Genomic DNA, 7,834 nt, shown 5'->3' with positions numbered 1-7,834 from the left:
TAAAAAAATGAAATCATAGCTTTTTTTTTAATTTAATTAGTTGTATTTAGAATATACTTCCAGTATAATTGATTTTCAATTGCTAGCATAATGCCAAATTGCATAAATTAATTTGTACTGACATATTTATTTATACTACTATATTTAATTATTTGATAATTCAAGTATTAACACTAAAACAAAAATATTGTTCATTATTTTTTTATAAATTATAACAAAAATTCAGAATATTGATAACATTCTAAAGTTAAAGAAAAGTCAATATAATTTATAAAGTCATTTTTAAAAGAAGATCCTATTTCTAAAGAAAAAAAATATTAATACTACTTTTACATGTAAAATAAAAAAAAATTCCACCCTATTCTCAACTTACTAAAAATTTCAGTTTAGTTTATAATCTAGAACCATTTTTAATAGAAAAAACAATAGAAATGTTTATAATAATACTTCTAAAATAAAAAAATAAAGTTAAAAAATTCTTTACTTACAGTGAGTATTGGAATTCCAAGTTTCTAAGAAAAAAGTAAAAGGAATATTAGTATAGTAATATTCCCAAAAAAAATTGACTATACTCTTCTCTTAATTCATATTTTTCCAAGATATTGGTATCTAAAATACTAAATTTCAGATTTAAGAAGTTGCTTTTAAAGAAAAATAATAAAAAGGAATATTAATAACATTCTAAACCAAATAATTTTTTTTAATAAAATGGCCTGTTGTTAAAAAAATATAACAGTAAAGGCCAAAAAAATTTTTTATTGAATATTTTTTAATAAAATGGTTTGTTACAGACTGAAAAAATTTATTTTATTTTTTTCTTTCAATAAAATGATCTGTTAAAAGTCAAAAAATTGAAAAAAAAATTATCTATTATCAATCAGATTAGCCATCAATTATGTATTTTCAAAAATTTGCATATTATATTATGCATAATGCTGCTTATTGAAAAATCGCTGAAATTCCAAGGCGTTATGCTGCTAATTAGTAGAAAATTGCTGGAATTCCAGGTGTTATGCTACTAATTAGTAGAAAATCGCTGGAATTCCAAGGTATTATGCTACTAATTAGTAGAAAATTGCTGGAATTCCAAGGAGTTATGCTGCTAATTAGTAGAAGACTACTGGAATTATATATATATATATTTTATTAAAAAATACCATTGACTATGCAAATTAAAAATTAAAATATATGACATATATAAAAATGATTGTTATTACGCAAACCATATATATAACTTTTTAAAAAATCTCAAAATCTATGTAAATAAAATTTTATAACTTTTGGAAATTTTACTAATATAGTTAAGCAAACTTACATATGACTTTTATATATATTTTTTGGGATCCTAGAGTAGTTACCAAAGTAAACCTGCCTGAACAGTGTATCTGGGTTGCATTTTCTATTAGAGGATTAATAGTAGATGTTGATGTTTACAAATATACCCATTATTTCAATGTCAATGGAAATAATACACCTAGTTCTCATTGCAAAATTGTTTTATTATAAGACTTAAGGTTTGATCCTACCAAAAGTCATATTCACATTAGACAGTAACAGTAACATCTTTTAGTCAACCCTCTGCAGGTGTTTACATGAGATAATATCAATATATTTCATCTTAATAGATCAACATTTATGGTTTATTTTAATGTTATTTACGAATACTAGAGACTTTCACATGTTCTCATAAACAATCAACAAAAACTATCTCTACTTTTTATTTAATAGCATTATAACAAATTCAATAAATAAAAAAATAATAAATAAATTTATTAAAATACTTTATTTGCATAAATATTGTCATTACAGTCAACTCCCTCTATATTCACTCCCGTTATAGTCACATTCTACTATATAGTCATACCAGTTGAATGTTCAAAACAAAACACTTTATTATTAAAATCTATCCTATATAGTCACAATCTATCTATAGTCACTATCAGTCTATCACACCTATCTTCAAAAATCTTATATTAAAAAGAACCGTTTATAATCACAGTTATATAAAGAATATATTAAATAACTTGCCATCTAATAATCGTACAAAGATGTATCATAGCTTGTTAGAATCGTCTCATCGAGACGAATCGAATAGCAGTAAGCTCATTTCTCTGTGATCAATATTGACGGAGTTATTACTTAAAAACCATTTAATATTTTTTAATTTTGGAAATTGATCTAGTGATTGGATATCGATGTATATACCATTAGATTCATCTCATCAAGACGAATCGAATGGTAGTAAAATCGTCTTTCTAGGATCAATATTGGCAGTATTATTACACAAAAACCATTAATATTTTTTTAATTTCGGAAATTAATCTAGTGATTGGATTTCGACGTATTTTATACCATTAGAACCGTCTCATCAAGACGAATCGAATGGCGGTAAGATCATCTCTCTACGATTAATATTGGCGAAGTTACGATACAATAAAGTTTTAAGTATAATTCTGACTAAAATTATGTTAATTTTTGGCCGGAATTATGATATACAAATATAAGAAATTTTTTATATAGTCACATCTCTTTATAATCACCAAATATTGGGCCTTCTTCTATTCTTTGACCTTCCTCTAACATTCCTCTTGACTCTTCGACACCTTCCTTGGCGACAGCTTCCTTGGATTCCTGAGTTTCTTGGGTTTCCTCTTCTATAATCCGTGGAGGATCTTGGATTTCGCATTTGGATTTTTGGCGCCGCTTAACAGTTCAGCCTCTACTTAGGATTTATTTTTGGTAACGGATTGGATCTTAGGACATGCTGGATAGTTGACTCACACTGGCCTTCGGGTAAAGATGGGGTATGCGTTTCTGTAATAGTTTAGTTTTTCTTTACTTAATTTTATTTTGTTTAGATTTCTTTACTTGTATGAATTGTGAAGCTAGTTCTTTTTATTTTTTATGTTTATTTTCTATATTTGATATTTGTAATATTGTTCGATCTGTTTATTGTACTTTTCGTTTAAATTTAATAATAAAAGATAAAGTCGTAAGACTGTTTGCTCATAATCACCAAATATGGACTGTCCCAAATATGTGACTATAAAGAGAGTTGACTGTATATTCATTTATTATTATTTTTTTATGTGCAATAAATATCAGATAATCACATCACCAATTGTATTACTAGTATTTCAGCCATGACGAAAAAAAAGTGGCAGTTACATAACTTTTAGCCTGCATTACAGAATTATGTACTAATATGTGAAAATAAATAGTGATAAATAAGAAATGATAATAAGTTTTTACCTACTTGAAAAAAACTGTTTCTCAGATAAATATAAATAGTAAAACTAAAATGAGATGTGATAATGTGATAAATAAAATGCAATTATGTAACTACCACTTTTTTTTGCTATGATTAGGATTTGCTATGCTATGGTAGGTACTCGCTATAAAACACAAGTTGAAAAGTGAAAAATCAGTTATCAATCAGTCACCAATTGGCATTTTTACCAAATACAGGATCTCAGACATTTTTTATAGAACTTACAACTGACTTTGCCAAAAATGACCCAATTTGCTCTTTTTTTTATTTTCCATTTTTTGCGATTATCTCGGTATCCAGTGATCTGATTTGTACAGATTTTTTTATTTTGTAGAGTTTGATGAAAGCTACAAAACAAAAAAAAGTTTGTACAAATTGGACTACTGGATGTTGAGATAACCACAAAAAACTGATTTTTTTTTGTGAAATTTAGGTCAATCTGTGAAAAAGTTACCCTCTGAGTTGTATATGTAACATCTGGAGTTCTTTAAATACCATTATCAATTAGGCAATTTGCTAACTTTTGATCCAGTAATCAGAAAAGAATGAAATATAGCTCATTGGAATTGTCTCAACAAGATGAATCTAATAGTAGTAAAATCTCATTTCTAGGATTAATATTTGATGAGAAATTAAGTAAAATATAAAAATAAAAATATATCATTTATATTTTATTTAATTTTTTATTAACTATTAATTCTAGAAATGCAATTTTACTACCATTAGATTTGTCTTATTGAGACAATTCCAATAAGCTATATTTCATTCTTTTCTGATCACTGGATCAAAAGTTAGCAAACTGCCTTATTGGTAACTGATTGATGCCTGATTTTTTACTTTTCGACCTGTGATACTGGCTAGTTCAATGATTATTTTGATTAATCAGTAAAAGCTCAGTAAACAGTGATGTAAGATTTTAATGTGTTAAAAAACTATATATTATGTAAGAATGTAATCCTATACTTTTCATTTTTTTACAAAAAAGATTTTTTCATTTTTCATAAAAAAATCAAGATATTTTTTTTTTGATTTTTTGCTTGTATCTATAACCTTAGATCAAAACAAATTTTTGCTAAAAAGTTAAGAAACATCTTGTATATTTGTTAAATGAATAAATACCAAGAAGCTGAAAAACATTTTGTATGTTTGGTAAGTGGACAGTTAATTTAAAGTTGAAGAAACATGCTTTGTGTATTTTTTGGAAATAGGTAAGCTGAAAAAACATGCTTTATGTATGTTTTGAAAGTGAAGCACTAAGAGTTCAGAAGAAACACACTTTATATGATTTCTGGAACTTTTGACTAATACAGGCTTCTTTACTCCAGTAAGGCTGAGTTTTTTTGGATCCATTTTGGCTAAATATAAATATAACTACTTGTATTGCTAGGACTCCACTTATTACTAAGATATGTTACCAGTAGAAATTTCACTTTCATATGAAACTTTACTTTAAGATTTGCTTAAATTCTATTGGTTAATTAACTAAAAAGAAAAAAAATTATAACAATGTAATATAAAATTTTTTTTTTATAGTAGGATCTTTAAAGAGATTTATATGTAAACTTTACCTTAGGCCACAGGGTGACTTATCTTAATAGTAGGCAGGGTCCTGGTAAATTTCTGACTTCCTGTAATACAAAAATAAATTCAATTTCTATCCTAATAAGACTTCAACAACTTTGGATCAAAACAAGTTTTTGCCATCTAATTAAGTAAAAAAAAAAATAGGAAAAACATCAGTTAATACTTCCAAAAGGTAAGTATTCTAATAAGTTGCATTGTATTTCTACATAGAATCCAACAAATTAATTAAGTTTATCTAAGTTAGATAATAATATATACATAATTATAAATCAAAAGTTAATATAAATGTATATTTCAGTAATAGACAATGACCAGATTCACCAGAACATATAAAAATTTTTAAATAACCATAGTTAAATATATAATATATATATAGTAAGTTATAAACGATTTATTTTTATTCATATTGCTTAATTGAAAAGACATTTTTTTAAACAAAAAATTAAACTGATCAGTATTATCTAGAGTTCCGAATAGGTTGACCAAATTCAGGTAACCTGACAGGTTGACCTGAATTTATCAGGGTTTAGCAATTGCAATTCAGCATCAGTTCAGGTTGTAACATCAATATAACCTGAATGACCTGTTGACCTGAAACTATGATTTTATATAATAAGTGAGTTATGGTATTATAATTCACTTTTTATATTGATTTTTGTTAATAAAAGTTGAAATTTTGCGATATGATTATTTTTATATTGATTTTATATAATAAAAAGGAAGCAGTGCATATTAGATTTCACTTTTTTATATCGATTTTATATATAAAAAGTGAATTGCGGTATCGGAATTCATTTTTTTATATCAATTTTATATATAAAAAGTGAATTGCAGTATCGGAATTCATTTTTTTATATCAATTTTATGTTTTTATTTTTTAAAAAGTTAGTTGCGGTATTGCGATTCACCTTTTTATATGATTTTAATATAAAAAACTGAATCGCAATATTTCAAAAAAAAAATGTTTTGCACCGTTTTTTTTTTGATATTTTAATAAAAATCCTGAAATTTTCAGGTTTCAGTTCAGGTCAGGTCAAACAGATAATCTGATATAACCTGACCTGACCTGACCTGAAAAAAAATTTCAGGTCAGGTTTATCAATTAACCTGACCTAACCTGACCTATTTGGAACTCTAGTATTATCTTTAATCATATATTGTTAAATAAAGTTCAAATCCAAAAGTGCAAATTATGTGATTATTTATTTTTTTTCTGTGTAATATTGATGTCATAATCTTTAATTTCTGAAATTCTGATCTATAGTATATATAATGTTCTTGAAAAAAGTTATATATCACCTATCAACTGAAACGACTAAGGTTGCTTGCCGAAGCCTAGGGGTTTAGGCAAGATGGCGTTTTGCCGAAAAGCGAAATTCTGCCGAAACTATATTAAAGTTATATTAAAAAACTGGCGAAACTTTGGAGAATGGCGAAACTGCTGAAACTTATTATAAATGCTGAAACTGCCGAAACTCTGCCGAAACTATAATAAATCTATAGTAAAATTTTGATGAAACTAATCGTAGGATTTTGAAGAGGTTTAGACAAGCAACCTTAGAAACGACAAGTATCACTCATTACCTACAAATGCATGACTATTGGAATGAATTGCCTCTCATATTTTTTGCAGCAAATATATTTTTTTATCAAAACTTTTAATATACGGTAGTGTTGTATATGCTTATAATGGATTTGTTAATCAAACTTGAAGATGATATTTCATTGTGAAATTAATCTAACTAAAAATACTGACTGTAAGTATAAGGATTAAGTGGCAATTTGTCAATAAACCAGAAAGAATTTATATGACTTATGCAATATTCATTGATTTTTTCCCAGAAGCTTATTATTGACAAAATAAAATTGAAACTAGAATTTATCATCATTTTTTGATAGTTTAAAGAGATAAAAAGAATTTGTATTGCAAAGAAAGTATTCAGGTTCGTAAATGTATTCCAATAGGACTCCGCTTACTTATAAGATAGGTTACCCCAGGCTTAAGATAAAAATCATATATAAAATTCTTTGCAGATCCTACTATAAAAGGAAATTTTATGTTATATTGTTATGATTTTTTTTCTTTTTAGCTAATTAACCAATAGAATTTAAGAAAAAAGTAAGGTAAAAACTATTAGTAAAGGGCCAATTTTCTACAGTAACTTTTATTATAAATAAGCAGGGTCCTATTCCAATCCTTTCTACTTTATTTGCAGATTGCTGCTTGATAATTTTTATAACTAGTACTAATTAATTTATATTTTTGTAGGCAATATAGAATCGGATTTTTATGTTTATAATAAACAAAATAATCTTTTTTTTGGTTTTTTTTTTTAGGTTTCGGCAGACTGGAATAATAAGTATATTTTTTTTCTTATTTGGTTTTAAAGAAATATTTTTGACAGTTTATTTCTTATCTTTTTTTTCTAAGGTTTCTGGATTTCTTATATATACTAAACTTTAAAGATAAATTAGAAAGAAGTGAGTTTTTTTGTTTGACTTTAAAAAAACATTTTTAATATTTTATTTTTTATTTTTTTTAAGAATGCTAAGTTTTTTGTATATGTCAAACTTTAGAAAAAAGAACTTTTTTTATTTGTTTGACTTTAAAGAAATATTTTTAACATTTTATTTCTCATTTTTTTTTAGAGTTTTCGGATTTCTTGAATATACCAGATTTTAAAAGTAAATTGGAAAAAGAAGAAAGTTTTGTTTAACTTTAAAAAAATATTTCTAACGTTTCATTTTCTATTTCTTTTCTAAGGTTTCCAGATTTTTTGTATATATGGACTTTAAAGATAAATTGGGAAAAGAAAGGGTTTTTTTATTTGTTTGACTTTAAAGAAATGTTTCTAATATTTTATTTTTATTTTTTTTTTTAGAGATGCTTGGATTTTTTATATATACGAACTTTAAAGGTAAATCAAAAAGAGAAGGGATTTTTTTATTTGTTTAACTTTAAAGAAATATTTCTAACGT

This window comes from Rhizophagus irregularis, chromosome 1 (assembly GCF_026210795.1).
Source record: "Rhizophagus irregularis chromosome 1, complete sequence".
Taxonomy (NCBI): Eukaryota; Fungi; Glomeromycota; class Glomeromycetes; order Glomerales; family Glomeraceae; genus Rhizophagus; species Rhizophagus irregularis.
This window is presented reverse-complemented; position numbering follows the sequence as displayed.